The 20,363-nt window shown below is 38.5% G+C and overlaps 1 protein-coding gene across 1 annotated transcript in view; it reads right to left on the minus strand.

Annotated features, from left to right (window-relative positions):
• The window catches only part of CEP128 (centrosomal protein 128), a 414,945-nt gene extending 394,938 nt beyond the window's left edge, over positions 1-20,007 (minus strand). The window contains exons 1-2 of the mRNA XM_081292429.1: positions 19,854-20,007; positions 17,825-17,979 (exon numbers count right to left, since the gene is read on the minus strand). The gene's annotated coding sequence lies outside the window, so the exon portion shown is untranslated. The remainder of the gene's footprint in view (positions 1-17,824; positions 17,980-19,853) is intronic.
• Between the last annotated feature and the right edge of the window lie 356 nt (positions 20,008-20,363).

A 20,363-nucleotide genomic window follows, 5' to 3' on the forward strand; every position in this document is an offset into this window, starting at 1 on the left:
GACGTTCTGGTTTCTACTTGCTCCACTCTGTTAGTGATACTCTCAATTGAGTTTTTAATTTGGTTTATCGTTTCCTTCATTTCTAGAATTATTGTTTGATTATTTTTTATAATCTCTATCTCCTGATAAAGATGCTTAACTTCTTCTTTTATCTGTTTATAAAATTCATTCTCAATGTGTTCTTTCACTGCTTGGATTTGCTGTCTTGTATCCTCTTTAAGGTTCCATTCCATCTGTCTAAGGTGTTCCTTGAGTTCTTTATATGACCATTTTTCTGATGACTCTAGGTCCTCCTGAATATTTAGGCTGTCCTACATTGTTTGTACTCCTTTTCTTCCTTGTTTTTTGAAGCTGCTCATGTTACTTCTTTTTCTGTTTGACTGCTGAGTTACTGTTTACTCCTGTAAATTAATTTGATGTTTGAGAGGAAAGGTATTTGAAGGGAAGGGAAGAAGTCTCTAAAGAGAATGAGAGTAGGCAGGTAGAATTCAAGGAAAGGGGGGGATAAGAAAAATGAAAAGACTAAAGAAGAAAAAAATAGGAACTAAAAAAGAAAAAAATTAACAAGAAAAAAACAAACAAAAACAACCAAAAAAAATAAAATAAAATAATAATAATAATTAAAAAAATTAAATTAAAATTAGTAGAAAAAAAATTAAAAAAATATTTTGTAAAAATTTAATAAAACAACAAGAAAGAAAAAAATGAAAATGAAAGAAAAACCCAAATCAAAAAAAGAAAAAAAAAAAAAACCTAATAAATGCCGTCTTAGAGTTTGATTAACTTCTCTTCCAGTAGATGGCACTGTGCCCACCGGGTCAAGTTTCTCCTGTCAATACGCGGGAACCAATCACTGTGCAGCAGCTCCTCCCAGACTGGGCGAGTCTCCAATCCTGAGTGTCTAGGGCCTCCTCTTGTGTCTAGTCACTTCCCACTTTTTCTTTAGCCAGGCCCCTCTCAACACAATACTGGCTACACGCCAGGTCTGCTGCTCCCGGGAGCCCTGTTTTCATGAACGACTGGGCACACTCTTCCAGTTTGCCATTCCCTCAGACCCTAAGTTTGTAGAGCTTGGGGCTGAGAATCCTCAGCGGATTTTACTTGCCCTCCGGTATCCACATCCCCGTAGCTGGTGCAAGAGACCTCAGCAGTCAGCCCTGGTGGGAGCGGTAGTTCCGCGCCGCGGGTCCGCACCACCTCTGATTCCCTCGGGCTGGCTGTAGCACTCACGGGAGAGCTGGGAGGGGCCCTTACGGGAGAGCTGGGAGGGGCCCTTAAGGTTTTCCCGATGTGTGGAGAGGGAAGGCTATGGGATCACACACCTGTAGCTGCCGGTTTCAACGAAGTTATTTCCTCCGCAGCAGTCTGATGACGTTGTTTCCCTTTGCCGGGCGACCAATTCAACGGGTGGGTCCTTCTCTCCCAAGCCCCGTTTCAAACCTGTGGCCACTACTTATGAAGGCTCAGTAGGCATTTACCTTCGTATGATGAGAAGGGCTGACCAGTTGTTTCAGCCGGATGAATTAATGCCGAGTCATAGCTGTTTGTCTGCGGGAAGCAGGTGACCGGGAGTTTGAATTCAGCGGATCAGGGCTCAGTGCGTGTTCTCGGATCACTTGGATTTTAAATTGTCACTCATCTTATCAGCTGTTTCATTTAATTCGGCAGCTCTTTCACGCGGTGAAGAGTCTGCTCTATGGTGCTCTGTGGGAGGCGGCGGCGGCAGCGGCGGCGGCAGCAGCGGCCTTCGGAACCCCCGGGGAGGGGGTGCGGGTTGGGGGAGGGGAGGCGGCGCCTCGGGGCTGCGCTGGCCGGGTACCGGACACGCGGGAGAGCGGGCAGGGTGGGGGAAAGAAATTGATATCTAGATTTAGAGACTGAGCTTGGGAGGAGAGACAGCTGGGGAGAAGCAAGGCAGAGAGGCGGAGAGGAGAAGGAGATGGGGCCGATAGAGCCGTGCAGCTGGGGCTGCAGCCTTACTGCTCGCGCTGAAGTCGTGATGGACTCCCTCCACCTTGGCTGGATTAGTGGCGGATTCACTCTAGAATGTATTTCTCAATGATTCAATAGCCATAGGATTTGAGAGCTCTGCCTCAAACCCTTTCCATTTAAAAATAAAATTCAAGTAAGATTAAAATCAACTGTCCAGTCCATCAGCCTGTTATAAACTATTACTACATTAGAAATTACAGATCAAAGTAAACAAGTAAGTCACATTTTAATGGGAGGAATAAAAAGTATGAGAGTTATTTCATATGGTGAGCTAAGAAATAAGACAAATTCTAGAGGAGTCAGGTCAGGATCCTTCCACCCATCTTGAAAGATGAGAACAAGTTTGATAGATGGTTAAGATCAAGAAATAGAGTCCAGTTAAAGACTGTCTTAGAGAAACTAGAGATGGCCCAAATATGTACAGCTCTTTTACCTTTCCCATGAGCTTTGCTACCTTCATGTGATTTTTGTGCTATGGCTTGCTATGTATGGGTAGGCTTTTAAAAGAATTCTATTGTGAAAAGAAAAGAAAAACATTTGAAAGCTACTACTATAAAGGGGGAGAAAACAATCTTGAGCAGGAAGTGACATGGTAATAAGGACATCCTACAGAGCTGAGTTTAGACACCATCGCAACCCATTAAGTGCACATATAAGCCAATGGTAGTAGAGACAAAGAGTGGCAGAGATGAACTAAATATGAGACAAAGAATAAAAGATGAAATACAGATGCCTGATCCTGGTAGGTGGCTGGATTATGGACTATTAAAATGAGTAAGTAAGAGAAAATTATTATAGGGAAACATAAATAGAACTTCTCCAAGTTTCAGGTAGGAAGGAAGAGTCAATTTGTATATTATGGAAGGAATTAAAGTAAAGATGTCTAACATGCACCTGGATATGTGGTATTAAGGAAATGCTGGGGAGATGAAGTATGAGAATGGATGAGACCATGAAGAAAAAAATAATTTATAGTAAGAAAAGAAGAACAGCAAGGGAAAATCCCTGAAGAACCCCAACATACAAAAGGCAGAAAGAAGGAGCTAGCAAGTGAGACTCAACCATGAAAACTAAGTAGGAAATCAGGTGAAATAGTACAACAAAAGTTGTGGAAAGGAGGGTTTGAAGAAAGTGAGAAAAGAACTCGTAAAAATTTTGCCAGCTAATTTATTGTCTCTCAACTCCAAACGTACTCTCCATTCTGTTCCTTGTAAACAGAAACTTTAAACACTTCTCCTTTTTAGTTGGTGTAACAGTGAGTTTTGCCATAGAGGATGCTAGAAGGACACTACAGGAGGAACGGGTTTCTCATCTTGGTTCCAAAGTTTTCCATTTGCTGCATTTCCATTTCAGCATCCTGCTGAAGGACAGTCAATCCCTATCAAGTTTTAATAGTGCCACCTCCCTAATCAGATTCCCAGTGAATGGCAACAGGTACCTTTGCAGTCAATCTCCCAACTTCAGCCTACACACACCCCAGAGATGTTTCCTGATATCAGTCCTGGTTGCAGCTCCCTGCCCTACAGCCATATTTACCTTGTCCTAGAACAGTATTCAGTACTTGCCCAGCTCTGGTCTAAGATATCCAGTCTTGCTACCATCCAATGGGCTACAGATACCTTCTCCAGCAAGTTCTGAATCCCAGCCTCCAGGAGCGCCTCCCTCCAAGTTGATACCTGCCTTGAATATTTTCCTTCAATCTTGGGAATTCTGAGTTCTCTCTATTCCTTTAGAGACAATCCCATTACATATAGTCTCTGTCACAACTACTAGACTCTGCAACTTTGGCATAAAAGCATGGCGATATGTAAATGAATGAGGTCATTTTGTTTGGCCTATAGTGGGCTAAATTTGGTCCATGGGAAATAGCTTACCAACCACTACTTTATGTTAAACTTATCCTGTTCACACTTCTGTGGGGTGTCTGTCTCCCCTATTTAGAGAGAAACCAAACTCTGATACACTAATATAACAGGTCACATAGGAAAAGGACTAGAAAGCATCCTTTGGAACTGTTAGTGAATGTATCAAAAGCAGTCTGAGCAAAGCAGTGTAAGTGAGGAAGGCGCCTGGTTGTACAGTAAACAGGGGGTAAAGCAGCAGCAGCAATAAGTATAAATCATTCTTTGAAGAAGTCTGCATATATAAAGACAGAAAGAAATAAATGAGTAGCCAGAAAGGGATATTTACTCATAGGATATAAGCCTCTTATGAGAAAATATTGGGGATTCTAATACAAAACAGGTCCAAGATACAAGAAAAAAGACGGCAGACTTTAGACAAGAACTACCACTAATAGGGTCCATGTAAGCAAGCACTTATTGTTTGGGGTCTTGTATGTACAACACCATCTGAGGACTTTTTTGTAAGCACTGCGATATATTTCCCCCACCCTCTGGAGTTAGTTCCCAGCTTTCAAGCCTCCTGCCTTAACATGTTACACAAATAATGGCCTTCGCTCTAAAACTATTTAAAGTGCAGTACCAGATGATCCAGCAAACTGTGGCATAGCCAATTATAAGGGTCAAGGAGAAAATAATGATGTTCTTGCTTAAGAACTTGAAGATGAAAGTTTAATAAGCAGATCTGAAAAGTAAAAATCAATATGAAAGATTTTTTAAAAATTGATAAAGCAGAAACATACCTTGATTTTACAATAGGAACACATCATAGGAAATCAGAATATCAGAGGTGCAAATATAGAGCCACCACTCACTGAGCACCTAGGTGGGACAGGAACTTTGCAAATAGAAAAGTGTCTCAGTAAAGGTTAGCTTATCCTCTTATCAACCTTGCAAGGCAGGATTTGTAACCTCTCTGAGGGCAGAAATGATATCTTATTTACCTCTCTATTCCCTGCTTCAGAATACCATCTGACATATTCAATATTCTTGTCTCAAATGAATAAAGTATCATCTTTTTTGAAAATGAAAAAAAGAGTCCCAGTGGCTACACAGCTAGAAGACACTGAATTCAAACCATAACTTATAGATGCCTTTTAAATAAATAAGACACCTCGCAACTTGAAACATGACATAAATTAAGTCAAATTTTTTCATTTTAACTTGCTGTTTTGTAAAATCGCAAGAATACAAATGATATTACCTGCTTGCACTTATAGAAAGGTGTGATAATGTTCAACGTTATTAAAATAATTGCTATATATTTGTAGTCTTCTATGAACTAATCTCTGTACTATCTACCTTCTATATACTCTCACTTAATCCTTATAATATTATTATCATCCTCATTTTATAGAAAACTAAAACATATAGAAGTAAAATAACTTAGTAACTGGCAGAGTCAGAATTCAAATCCAAAGAGTCTTATCTCCAAAGTCCAACCTTTTAATTACTATGCTATTTCATATGAATGTCCGTCAAGAAAAGGTGGGGTCGGGGATGTCAAATAATGAAAAAAAGAACTCTTCTCTAAAAAAATAATAATAATCTGGTAAGAACAATATTTATTGTTGAAATCAACATTCTGAGTTCCCAAAAATCCCAGAACACACTAGAGCTAGTATAAGTGAAAGAAACAGAAGAAAAAAGAAAATGAATGGTAATAGTGATCATCATGGCAGAAGCTGAAGTAAACAACAATGTTGATAACCAACACTCATATGGCCTTCATTGTGGGCCAAGCCCTGTTCTAAGCACTTTACACGTTAGCTAATTTAATCCTAACATCAGCCCTACAAAGTAAATACTGCTGCAATCCATATTATATGTGTAAGGAATTAAATTTCGGAAAGTTAACTTGGAAGAAATAGAATGCTTTCTTTCACATATGTGTACATGCACGTGCACACATACACACACCCCACTATTCCATGAGAGAAACCTGGTAGGCTCAACTCACAAGCTATATTTTTGTTCCCCAATATTGAGAGGTCCACCCTGATCCAGCACCACTAAATATAAGGGAAGAATCACATGGGTAAATGTCCATGCAGCAAGAAGTACAAAGACATGTTTTCTAGGAAAGTCCATGCAGCATACAAAATGACTGATTATGCAGACATGCAAATGTAGCTGCTCAGATGACTACGTAGGCATCTGTTAAAAACCAGGAAATTTCAAAAGAAAATTAGGTTACTTAATAGCCCCCGCCAAAAGAATTACACAAATATTTTAGACTCATATAACCACAACCCTTCTAAAACAAACAAGGCAGTTGAAAAAATTAAATAAAAAGAAAACAGGTCAAGATTTAAAAAAAAAAAAAAAAGAAGAAAGAAAGAAAACTTCCACAAAATGACTGCTACCAAAATTCTGAGATGAATTTATTACTTGGCTGAGCACTGAAATTATGTATACTCTTGCATTTGTAAATAGAATTTTTAAAATAATACAATATTTCCAAAATAGCAGACAAGAGTTAAGTTTTCAGAGAGTTCACACAACCTCTAATAGTCCAAATCGCCACAGACTGAACAAGAGATCAGCAGGAACAAAAAGACAGAGTTTGCTCTGAGTTTCTGGCCATTTGGCTTAAATCAGACAATAAAAATTAGAGGACCTAGACAAACTCAACCTATCAATGTGTGTTTAACAACAACACTATTTTAAAACTTTAATTTGAAAACAAATAATTCTAATTTCAGCTTCTCTTGAAAAATCCAAAGGTCTGGCAATGCTGGGAATAAATATTCCCATGGCAATGAATGTAAACAGTGTCTTCCCTACAGTTAGGCGGGCATCTTCTCATTTTCCCCAATCCCAACCAGGCCTGCTTCACACAATGTGTTACTGAAATGGTCCCTCTATCATAGTAGCTGATTTTGCAATCCTAATTTGCAAAAAAAGCAGGAAAGGAAATTTGGAAGAATTACTTCCCAGGTGAGAATCAGCAGTTCAATTAGGAAGAATTAATCAGGATTAAATATGTGAAAGATAAACTCTCCTCTACAGAACAGAAGACAAATAAGGGAAAACAGACTACAAAGACTGATGCTCTGACAGAGCTTCCACATTAGTCATGGTGTTTTAGTCAGGTTTTGCATCACTGTGACCAAAATAATTGACAACAACTTAGAGGAGGAAAAGTTTATTTTGCCTAATGGTATCAGAGGTCTCAGTCCATAGATGGCAACCTCCATTGCTGTAGGCCCAAGGTGAGGCAGAACATTATGGAGAAGGTCATGGCAGGGGGAAACTGCTACCCTCATGGCAGCAAGAAAGCAGGGGCAGGGGGGATGTGGACACAGGGAAGATGCACCCCTCCAGGACATGCTCTCAGTGACCCACTTCTCCAGACACACCCCACCTGCCCACAGTTACCTACCATTACCACCCAATCTATTCAAACTAGGATGAACGTTAGGTTATAGCTCTTACAATCAATTGACCTCTGAATATTGCAGAAACAAAAGAGCTTTGGAGAGACATCACATATCCAAACCATAACATTTATCTCCCACAGCCTTAACAGTTTCAGCTCTGCCCAAAAGTCCACATCCAAAGTCTCATCTGACTCAAGGCAAACTCTTTGGCTGTAAGCCCTTGTAAAACTCAAAAGGGAGTTACATATATCCAATATATAGTGGTACTCCTATTCCAAAAGGGAGAAATAGAGCCACAGAAAGAAGTAATGGGGCCAAAGGAAAACTGAAATCCACTAGCCAAACAACTCCCATAACTCTGAGTACAGCATCCAGGACACATGTCGGCAAGATACTTCTCCAAAGGTCTTAGGCAGTCCCGCCCCTTTGGCCATACCAGGGCAGTGTACATGGCTTCTTCTTTCTGGCTGCCTCCACATCCAGTAGCTTTTCTCTGCAAACAGTCTATGAAACTGGCATCTCTTAATTCCTGGCATTTCCATTTCACTTCTGGCTTCACTTTAGTTTCATTCATATACCCCAAGGGGCAGTCCAAAGGGATTCTAACCCTATTACACTTTGCCTGCTATACTTTGCCAGCTCTCGCAGCAGCTGAGCTTCCTGGGATCGGGGCTACAGCACCCTTTAAGTGCCCCAGTGGCTCAGTTTGGTGAAACAACTTCCTAGGATCCCTATGCAAGCAGGGTGGCCCATGATCTCATCTCAGAGGAATATTGCCTTCTATATCCTTGAGCCTGCAATGGATGTAGTCTTAAAAATTCCTGAGATGCTCTCAAGCTATCTTTCTTATTGTCTCTGCATCTCTTTAGAAGCTACAATCTCTACAAGAAGCACAACCTTCCTTGGCACCAACCTTACATGCTCTTTTCTGGCCAAACTGCAAGTTTTTTAAATCTTTAGCTCTGTTTTCTCCTCCAGATTCTCACAATAAACTTAGCTAAAAGCTGCCAGCAATATCCACCCCACTAATTAAATGCTATGCTGCCTTGAAATTCCTCCACCAGTGTAATTGGTCCATCACTTTTAAATTCAGCCTCACACAGACTCAGGACATGGGCAAAATGGAGACAAGTTCTTTACTAGAATATAACAGGAGTGACCTCTAGTCCAATTCCAAATGGAGCCCTCATTTCCTTCTGAAACCTCATGAGCACAGTCATTCCTATTGGCATCTAGTCTTCAGAGTCTCCACCAGAATCCCCCATTAAGCTTTGCTTTCAAAATTCTAAAGCTTCTCTACCCTGCAATTTCAAACTTTTTCAAATTCTTCCCACAAACCATTTCCAAAGGCTTCTGAACTACCTGGGTCAGGTTAGTCACAGCAATGACCCTACTCTCAGTGGCAATTTCTGTTTTAACCAAGTTTTGTATCACTGTGACCAAAATACCTTAAAGGAGGAAAAGTTTATTTTGGCTCATGATATCACAGGTCTCAGTCCACAGTCAACCAAATCCATTGCTGTGGTCCCAAGATGAAGCAGAACATCATGGGGGAAGGGCATGGAGGAGGGAAGCTGCTCCCCTCCTGGCAGCAAGGAGGTGGTCAGGAAAGGGAGTTGTGGTAGACAGGGAAGATGTACCTAGAAGGGTACACCAGCCTCCATTGATCTACCTTCTCCACAACCCATCTGCCTACAGTTACCACTCAGTCCATTCAAAGTAGGATAGACTCATTAGGTTGCAGATTTTACAATCCAATCATTTCATCTCTGAACATTTCTGCATAAACACAAGAGCTCTGGGGGTAAGGTCTCAATATCAAAACCATAACACCATACCTATAAACTATAAAATGAGGATGATATATTGTTACTTAGCAAAAGAATTTGATTTTAAGCAAACACTTAGAAAGTCTTCCCATTACTGTGTTTACCAGAAACTAAGTGGGAGAAAAGGGACACCAGTGTAATACATTATATAATGTGGCCGAAATTCTTATATATACTGCCCTCTCACAATAAGTAGTTACCTGCCAAGGACCCCCAACTCTAGGCTCTGCTTGGTCAATAGGATTTTAGTGGTTGTGATATAAGTAGAGGCTTGAAATGGGAGTGTGCAGTGGCACATGTTCTCTTGCAAGTCTTCTTTCTTTTCATCTTGCTCTAAAACTCTTCCTGAGTATGAGGACATGCCCCAGTGTCTTCCAGCTTAGCTCAGCAGACCAGGCAGTTCACCCCAGACAAGTGAACGAGTCTGACCACAATAAACAGACAGTCTAACTGACCCATTGTCCAAGCATTAAACATTTATTATTGTATGCATCAATGTTTTATCGGTTATACAGAAATGCTGATATATATAGAGAGAGAGATATATATCATAAGCATATGTATATACATATATATGTATATGTGTACACATACATATATATTATATATAGTTTTTACTAATAAATCATTTGCTTTGGTTCAGAAGATAATTGATTTGCTAAAGTTTCCTCTGGACCCTACTAATCCTTCAGAAGAGACTGGTTTCAGACTGCAGATGTATGTATGTGATAGTCTTCTTATAATGATGGAAAGAAAAAAGGCAAATCCAAGTTAGGATGCAAAAAATAGGCATAAGCAGTTGATATAATACATGACAGTCTAGCAGTTTTTGAGAAAAAAAATTCAAAGCAATTCTAAGTAGCAATTGGAGTATTTGTTTCCCCTAACAACTTCAGTTTTTCATGAAAAACAAGTTATTTCTTAAGCATTTCATAAAGCATACTTGTTAAAAAGAAACTATTCTTGACTTTCCTAGTGAACCAAAAAACAATGACAATTTTAACAAAGGGAAATATTTCTTTTTGTCATTTATACCTTAAATTTGCATATGGCTTTAGAGCTTACAAAGTCTTTACATTAGCATTTTCTCATGTTTTTATTTCAATCCTATAAAGTTGATATAATTACAACTTTACTTTTGCTACTAAAATAAAATGAATGTTTAAGTACTTGCCCACAATTGCTTTGCAAAAAATTATAATAGCAGAACTAGAACCCAAATCTTGTATTTCTAAGTCACATGCTTTTTCCCATTATATTCACACATGTAAAAAGCATTGTTCAAGTTCCAAATATCACTGAAAAGTTTCCTTTGCCCTTTGCTCCTTATTTCTCATGATCCATGCTTCTCATCCTCTCCAGAAATGCATTTAAAGTCAGAGTATTCTTTAAATACTTATTTACTTAGAAATGAGATTTTAAAATTAAAATAAGATGGTAAAGTGTTAAATATGTAAATCTGCTATAAATCCATCTTTCTACAGCTATTTTAGGATGGCTTTAAAATAATCTTTTTTCTTGTTAAGAATGATTACAACCTTTTTTAGACAGGAAAATGTTCCTATATTTTTAGAAGTCATATCCTAAAGCCTTATTTTAAAATAAATAAATAAATATTATTTTTTGGGATGGTATATGTACCCAGCTTTCTTTTACCATTCTTTCCCAATCCCTATATTTTCTTTCTTTCTTGCCCACCATTTTTTTACTTTATACCTTTACATCTTTCCCTTAACTTTTCTATAATAAAGATCCGGAATACATTTTATTATACTTATTAATATATTTATTGAAAAGTTCTATGTTTCTTATCTGAATTTTAAAAGTAGATAAATAGAATGATATATATTTTCTTCCCAAAATATAATAAAAATTTCTAAATTAAAAGAGACTTATCCTTCACTGCATGTGAATCCTTCCCAAATGTTTTAAATGAATAAATTAAAATTTAAGATACATAGGATTCGAAAAAAATTAGAAAATACCAGAAAGGAATTGGTATCATTTAAAATCGATTATATCACAAAACTGAATTTCTGAGGTACATGGAGTGGACCCCAGTTAAGAATGCCAATTCCAAAAACCTTAAAGATAATAGCTAAGGCTTTAACATCAAAAATTGCTATATGACAATAACTCTACAAATAGGTACCATGTCCATCACAATATATTCCTGAGAAAAAAGGCTTAGAGAAACTAAGGCACTCAAGGTTACACAGCTGCCAAGTGTGTAAATCTTTAAATCTTTCTGGAAGGTGGAGTGTCCTAACCAGTTTTCCCTTGTCATTGCCCTGGGCACTACTTATAATTCAAGACTTTTCTTCACTTGTACCTAGCTATCAAAATAGCTTCCTAACTCTGTTTTCCTATCCTTTCCAACCTTCACTGAGTCACCACTGCCCACTGGATCTAGGAATTAAGAATTAAAGACCCCAGTTACTCACCTTTCTCTTAAAAAAATAAAAATAAAAAAATCATGGACTATAAGGCCTACATTCTGCTGTTACACCAGCTATTCCCCTATGTTCCCAACCCTCATTAGTATTGGAATACCTTATCCTGTTAATATTCCCTCCTACATAAATTCTCATCCTTCGAGGCTAAGCTTAAATAATACAATCTCAGGGGCTGGGGTTGTGGCTCAGTGGGAGAGCATTTGCCCAACATGCGTAAGGCACTGGGTTCAATCCTCAGCACCACATATAAAAATAAATAAAACGGGCTGGGGTATGGCTCAGTATAGAGCACCCATGGGTTTAATCCCCAGTACCAAAAAAAAATTTAATTAATAATAATAATAATACAATCTCAGTGAAGTTTCCTCTCTCCAGCCAGAAGTGATCTTTCTTCCCTCTTCATTCTCACAGTTCCATAATGCAGCAAGACACTAATTAAATACTACAGGAAATATAATTATTGGTGCCATGGATGTTTTGTTTTCATTTTCCCAAATATGTCACACTCATCACACTTTCAGGCCTATCCTACACTTACCACCTTGAACATTCTTGTCCCTTCTTTTCCCTTAACTAACTCCAACTTTTCCTTCCAGTCTCAGTTCAGAGGAAACTTTCCCTTGAGTGACTTCCTTCACTGCCCCAAGTGCCCTCTGCTGCATTCCCACTGTGGCAGGACCTCATCACATCCTACAGGTGGCTAACTGGCTATTTACATGTCTGTCTACCTACTAGACTCTAAATTTCATCAGACTATTTGTTCATGGTTTCCTATGGTTTGTCCTCCAAAGATTTATGTGCCGGATACTTGGGATGCTTGGTCACAATATAGGGATCTTTAAAGGAGGAGGAACCTTCAAAAGGTGGGGACTGATTAGAAGGAAGGTGGTTCAGTCACATTCTGACATTACCCTCTGAAAGGATTAACAGCTGGATGCTGGGAACTGGGTTAGGTTTTCCAGGATTTAATTGGTCACCAAAACAATGGGTTGGGGGCTGTGGTTATAGCTCAGTGGTTGGGCGCTTGCCTCTCATGCATGCTTTCATAAGGAACTGGGTTCGATCCTCAGCACCACATAAAATAAATAAATGAATAAATAAAACAAAGATATTGTGTCAGAATATATATACATATATTTAAAAAATGGGTTGTTAAAAGGAGTTTAGCTTTCTCAGCTGCCTCCCTTGCTACTTCTCTTGCCATGTGACCTCCCCTCCCCCTCTCATTGCCCACGCAGCCAGTGGGGTTCTTCTCAGATAATAGCACGGTGCTGCATGGACTATCTAGACACTGGGATTGTAACCCAGATAAAATTCTTTCCTTTATAAATCACGCAGTCCCAGATATTCTGTTACAGCAAGACAACAGCAAGAATTACAGCCTCTGGGACAGGAGTCACCTGTGTTTCTCCTTTGCTACCAAAGCAATAACACTTCTTTTTCCTTTTTCTCAAAACCTGTTGTCTTTACTGGATTGGCTTCAGGGACAAGGACCAAGATTTCAGTGACAAATTTAGCACCACACCCAGATGGGACCTGAAAGCAGCCCCTGCTCCAGCTTTCTTGGGCAGGCTGGATTCTCCAAGCAACCTCACTTCTAAGCTGAGGATGCAAAGTAGCTGGCCAACTAAATTGTTGAGAGCCAACTTCGGGAGAGTAAGAAAACAGGTGAGTGTGTCACGGGTTGAACCAGAGGAGCTATTCTGGTGAGCAAAGGGACCTCATACCCCAGCAGCTGCCAAACTCCTTTTGCTTTGGGGAACTCCTGCCTTCTCTCCCTGAATGGTACAGATTGCTCCATGGTGATCCACTTTGAGAAAAAGGAAACTGAACTCAGTAAAGTTGCAACACCCTTGGACATCTGGTAAATCCCTTGGTGTATATGCAAGACCCTTGAGTCCACACACCTGGTCCTTCTTTGTGGGGACATCTGTGGTGTCATTGGTCTAAGAGTCATGGTTAAGCAGGACTCCAGAACCTAGGGATATTTACTTCCTTCTGGTCTGTCCTAGGTTCTCATCTGTTTGTTGACCTTGGGTTTGGGAATTTCCTCTGGTTGTCTGTCTGTGTTTTTGTTTGTATCTGTTACTGCCTCTTTTAAGACATGGCCAATACTGCACTGATACTATAGGTAGTCTTTTGGGAAAGATCCTGACTGGTTTATTTTAAAGGTTTACATCTGTCATCCATGGTTGTGGGGCTCCTCTCTGGTTGTCTCTGTTTCTTTTTTATACAATCTTGCAATTGTAGTTGGTCTGTCAGAGGCAAAGTAAGTTGAAGATAGAGCCACCTATAGGTATAAGCCTGTCTAAGATAATGTTTTACTGTAATGATCTAGCTTTTGAATAGCTTTCTGAACTATTATACAATCTTGCAGTTGGAGTTGGTCTGTCAGAGGTAAGTAAGTGGAAAAAATTTGTATGTGTGGTCTGTCTGTTTTAAAGGTTTCCATCTGTCAGCCATGATTTCAGGGATCCTCTCTGGTTGTCTTTCTGTGTTTCTTATTTTGTATCTGCTATTGGCTCTTTAGGACATGGACCATGCTATGTTGATCTTACCAGAAGTCTCTTAAGAAGAAAGATCTTGGACTACCTATAGGTATAAGCCCGTCTAAGAGAAAGATGTTTTATTCTAACACAATCTGGCCTTTGCGTGGTTTAGCCTGAGCTATGTTTTTCTGAGGAAAGGGAAATACTGTAGAAAAAGTGAATTATTATAACTATTTTTTTCTTTTTTCTATTTTTTTTCCTATGGTAGTAGGAATTGAAACCAGGTCCTCATGCATGCTAGGCAAATACATCATGAGTTATAGCCCCAGTCCCTGTGATTATTATTTTAAAGAATGAATAGTCAATTTTATGAATGGTAGAAAGAAAAAAGAGCTTGATGGTGGGAGAGTGAAGACTTTAAAATGGCTAAGATAGGTTTGTGTGTGAGCAGCAACTGGTACATGGAAACAACACAGACAATGGATCCAGATGGGGAAGAGCCTAGGTAATTTGAATTTAGAGTTTTATAGTACAGATAAAGAATAATTGAGGAGGTGCTGGGGTTGTGGCTCAGAGGTAGAGCGCTCGCCTAGCACATGCAAGGCCCTGGGTTAAATCCTCAGCACCACATAAAAATAAATAAACAAAATAAAGGTATTGTGTCCAAATATAACTAAAAAATAAAATATTAAAAAAATAATTGAGGAATGCAAGAAGCTAAAAATGACTATTGTAAATTAAAATGATTAACAATTACTCAAGTAAACCTTAGGTTTGATTCAGTTACTAATAAGTTTTAGTATGTGTTAAAATGAATTTGAATTGTGTACCTCATTTATCCTATAATAGACATTGTTAAGTATTCATGTTTATGCTGTTTTACAACTCAGTCCCTATTGTTTGAAGACTTGAGATAATTAATCTAGGTCATTTTCCAAAAGAATTTCTTTATTATTTTAATTAGTACTTGCTGTTTATAAAGCCTGGCAGTTTGAAATTTGTTTCCAGATTAATCAGACAGGATAATAAAATAAATTTAAGTGTAAATTCAGTAAGAAGGATTCTAACTACAAACCAGGGTCTATGCTAGCTTTTTTTTTTTTTTTTAAGAAAAAGGAAAAAGAAGTTTTATTGATTTGCTAGTGAAGGGGAATCACAGGGGACTCCTGTCCCACTGCTGTGATTCTACCTGTTGGCAAGAACAAGGAGCTTTCAAAGATGAGATTTAAAGGCTACATTCCAAGTGCTCTTTGTTGGAGTTGTAATTCACTTGTTAATTTGGAAGACAGTCATTATTGAGATCTATAGGTAACAACCCCAAAGTCTGGATTACTTCATCCCTAAAGTGGGACAGACAAATCTTCCTAAAATGGGGAAGAAAGGTAGGCCTGTTTCCCCTGGGATTAGGGAAGAAGAGAGATTAGAGAAAGAGAAAGAAACACATTCATTTTAAAAATAAATTACAATGGAACAGCAGCAAGGGATATTCAAAGCGTAAAGTGGACCACTTTTACATTTCCCCACTGTCAATTTCTACATTCCATTTCTATAGAAAAATGGGCAACAACATCTCCAAACTGCTTCCTGCTGAAAGAGGGGAAAATAACCAAAGTCCTAGTTCTCTATCAAGTGGGGTGTGGACAATTAATTAAGGGTATTCAGCATCAGGCTTATCATTAATTCACTCATCCATTCACTCATGGGCATATTCATTCACCAGCACTTGATTCCTGACAAAGCTAAGCAGAGAGAAGATTTTTAAATGTTCATTAGCTAAATGGATTCATGTAACCACAAATATTTCCATTTCCCAAACACTTTAAGTATCAGCATTGTATAAGATCTATGTTAAAGTTATATGAATTTATCAGGCCTTTATCAGAGGTATATACATCTGAAAATGGCCTGATAAGCCTCTTAAAATCATCCGTAATTACTGATAATAAAACACCAGAAACAAGATTTTAAAACTAAAGGAAAATTTCAGAAAAATATTCACAAATGAAAACCAAAAGATTAATCAGCTTTTTAAAAGTACAAGAATAGTCTGGTAGTAAAAGGCACAAAGGATACATAAACAGGCAATTCACAGGATACAAATAGCACTAACAAATGTATAAACATACTTAGTTTCACTAAAGAATTGCAAATTAAAATAATATAATTACATTCTTTTTTTTTAATCAGGGGTTCATAAGGGCATACTTGTATGAGTATTAGCTATAAAAATTAGAACTGCTCTTCTGGAGAACTTCGAAATATAAATAAAAGTAAGTAATATGCATACGTTTTGACTTTCAAATTCTACTTCTATAAATGTCATCCTAGGAAAACAAAAGGAAATATATTTATACATCTTAAGTGTAGATATGTATAAGAATTTCACTGCAGAATTATTTATACTTATAAGAAAAAATACAAATTAGCTGATAAGGGATACATCAGACTGCTATGTAGCCATTACAAGAGAAAAGGTAGGATTTTATGTGTGGATATGTAATAATACATTGTTACAAGAAAAAAAATGCTATGAAATGATATGACTATATTAAAATCATTTCATATCAGAATCAACCAAGTGAAATTATTACAGAGATAATAGTGAATCCACTCTAAGGTATTTTTAGATTGTTTCAAAATGTGTCAAGACTACACAGTTGAGAATTTCTGGACTACATTATCCAGTTAGGCCCCTCCAGCTCTAAAATTCTTTAATCCTAAGAATCTTGAACACCAGCGATCTTTGTGTCTCTCCTGTATGCTTAAGTGCCTCTTATCAAAATGCAACACCAAAATACTAAAAACGTCTATAATTCTAAATCTGTTGAAAAATTTAATTTTAACATCATACCCTTGATTGTCAATGACAATTCATGTTGAATACGCTCATTTTATGTAAACCATAAACTATACCTGTCTCTTCAATAATAATGTAAGAGCCATTATATTTTGAAAAAACTAAGAAAAATAATAGAAGGCTTTGAACATTTTTAAAGAGACTTTTTTTTTTTTTTTGGCTGGGCCAGGGGGCATTGGGAGGGTACTGGGGATTGAACTCAGGGGCACTCAACCACTGAGCCACATCCCCAGCCCCATTTTGTATTTTTTTTAAGAGACAAGGTCTCACTGAGTTGCTTTTGAACTGGAGATTTTTCCATCTCAGCCTCCCAAGCCACTGGGATAAAAAGCATGCGCCACTCTGCCAGGCTAAGTGACAAATTTTAACAGTAAACTCTGCTATAAATGGTTCACATAACCCAAAAATGCTGAGTACAAATCAAATCCTATTAGAGGGCAATTACAAAGAACAATGGAGCACCTGTGAAGTGGGCAGAACTGGTATTTAGAGTCAAAAGATTTGGAAATAAAGACCACTCTTTTGGCTCCAGAATCCCAAGCAAACCAAATAACCTGAGCTTCAACTCACACTTTTGCAAAATAAAGATAACTATAATAAAAGAAATATGCCTGAAAAAAGATGCATAACACAGTGCCTTGGATAAAATAAGTTATTCAAATATTTGTCTAATAGAAATAGTTGCAATACTGTTGCTTTGTAAGAGTTGTAAAGATATCATCACATATTTTGCTCACTTAAATTTTTGTAACTCTGCATGAAAACTATCTTATTTTATTTATATACCACATATTAGAAAGGAGTTTCTTGTCTCCCCAAAAGTCTACTTGTTGGCATTGTTTTTTTTTTTTTTTCCTCACTCAATCTGCAATAACTTGTTATCTCAGAAATGAAACTAAGGGAGAATGCATACTTACAAAGCACACCCCCAAAACTTCTTATTGCTCTCCTCTGAGCTCAGTGCTCTTCTAAGGCACATATGTCTGCCTCCTATCATTTCTTCATGAAGTTCAGGGCAAAAGGTTTAGTCAGTAGATGATCTCTGGGTGCCCTTGTATTTTCCCCAAGCCACCTACAGATAAAGAAAACAAGGGATAACACATACCTACAACTTTAAAATTTTTAATTTAAAAAAAAATGTGAAAAGTAGGCCAACTTCCTTATGTGTGGATTATAGCATATCATAGAACAGAAAAAATGCTCCTAGGGTCATCCAAATGCCCAAGTGACTTCACTGGAATCCTTCATATGCAAGTGCCCTGCCAACATACTCCTTACAGATGGCTTCTGCCTGTGCCTAGTCACCCTTGAGCTTACTTGACCATGCTGCAGTGTGAATTGTAGCCCAAGTGTAGTCAAAAGTCCTTGGGCATGTCTATTGTTGGAAAAATCAATCAGGTTAAGGAATTAACACATTACTTCTGAATTGATGGCCCAATTATATTCCCAAGCCAGTCTAAGCCTCTTTAAAAGAATATTTTATACATAGCCCAGTTCTTTTCACACATAGGATTGCACAAAAGTAAGTAAAAGTAAATAAAAGTGAAATGTCTTTGGCTGTAGAAAAGAGTTAGACAAAAATATTTTCAATTCTTTGTTACTGTTTTGGAAATAGTCTCTTAAGAATCCACAGATTATCATCAGAGAGAACTGTAGCTATCCATGTAAAAAAGAGTCCTTTTAAAAGTTAATTTAAAAAAAAAACTGTTGAAAGATACTTCAAAATTGCCCATTATAAGAAGGCAGAAGGACATAAGAGGATACAGGTGCAATAATAATAATAAGCACAACAAAATTTCTCTGGGCCAGTGTAAAACTGTCAAAGTTTTAATCTTTTCCTCCTGCTGTCCAATACAGCAGTAACTAGCCACATATGGTTACTGAGCTCTACAAATTTGGCCAGTTCAAATTGACATGTGCTATAAATGTAAAACACGCCCCATAGAGCTAAGGATTTAGCTTGGTTGGTAGAGTGCTGGTCTCACATTCATAAGGTCCTGGGTTCAAGCCCAGCTAACACACACACACACACACACACAAAAAAAAAAAACACAAGAGACTTAGTACTTTAAAAAAAGATGTAAAATATCTCAGTAGGTTTTATATTTACTATGTTGGATACATTTTTATATACTGTGCCAAGTAAATTGTTAAAAATAATTTCACCAGTTTCTTTGTACTTTTTTAATGTGGGTATTACAAAATTTTTAATTACCTGTGTGGTTCATATTTTATTTCTATTAGACACTGTTCTGTATAATCAATAACAATAAGTAATAAATACTGAGCACGTGCAACATTGTAATTGTTTTACAGGACGTCTGCGTGAGACACTAGGTTCATCAAACCAATAAAGGATGCAGTACTCAAGGTCCGATATCCCTAAGAAACAATCCAAATAAGAGACTGCTAACAGCTGAGGTTGGGGCAACTCCTACGTTGTCACGGGGGAAAAAAAAAAAAAAAAAAAAGGTGTTCCTATACAGTGTTCCTGAGTGTAGCAAACTTTCTGTGACTACAGAAAACGTACCAAAAAAAAAAAATATATATATATATAAATCAGGTTATATCCTAGGAGAGGCCAGCAAATGCCAGATGATCCTCTGGAAAACCTACAGATGGAGTCCAATCTCCTATAATCTCCTGTGCAGCTAAAGCGTCAGAGACCAGTGACAGGGCAAGCTGCTCCCGAAAGGAAGACAACATCGCCCAGAGTCACTGGGAAACTTGGTCAGTATCTGACTGTGGACGCCCATGCCGAAGGAGGGGTGAGGACAGCCATCTCCCCGGATCTCGCCACACACTTCACACACCCACGGCGCCACCCCAGATCTCTGCGCAGCCCTGGTTACCCCACCCCTGAAACGAGGGGAAGTGGGCCCTAAAAGGTCTAGGATAAGACAGGGAAGTGGAAGAGAAAGGACAAGGGGACAGTGGGGCAGGTACCTGAGACAGAGATGATTCCAGGTCCTTAATGCCGGATCATCGCCGAGGACCCACCCGGCTCCCGCGGCTACCAGTGACCCAGAAGATGTAACTGACCAAACGCTGCGGCGCAACTGACTCTGCTCTCCCCAGACTCGCAGCTATGGCAACTTGAACTAGCCGCCCAGCAGCAGCGAGAGTACAGGACGCGGGGCTGTCGCTTGGCCCTCTGGGAGTTGTAGTCCATCCCTTCTCAGGAGCAGGGAGATACCAAGGGAGAGGGACCCCAAAGGAACTGCAAGTCCCAGAATGCTAAGCGACAAGTCTTCGTAGACTTTCCGGAAGAAGCGGGTTTAGTAGACTCTTGAGTCCTTCGGCCGCGCCCTCTTGCCCTGTTCTAATTTTTTTTCTTTTAAAGGGCCAGAAGCTCGTGTAGGCGGCTGTTTTGGTTCTTACTGTAATTTTACTCCTTGAAGAACAGGGAAGGATAGTTTCCAGCAGTGAAATGTAAAAATCCCCTTAATACCAAGG

The sequence above is a fragment of the Spermophilus citellus genome (assembly GCF_964194105.1).
Source record: "Spermophilus citellus genome assembly, chromosome: 4".
NCBI lineage: Eukaryota > Metazoa > Chordata > Mammalia > Rodentia > Sciuridae > Spermophilus > Spermophilus citellus.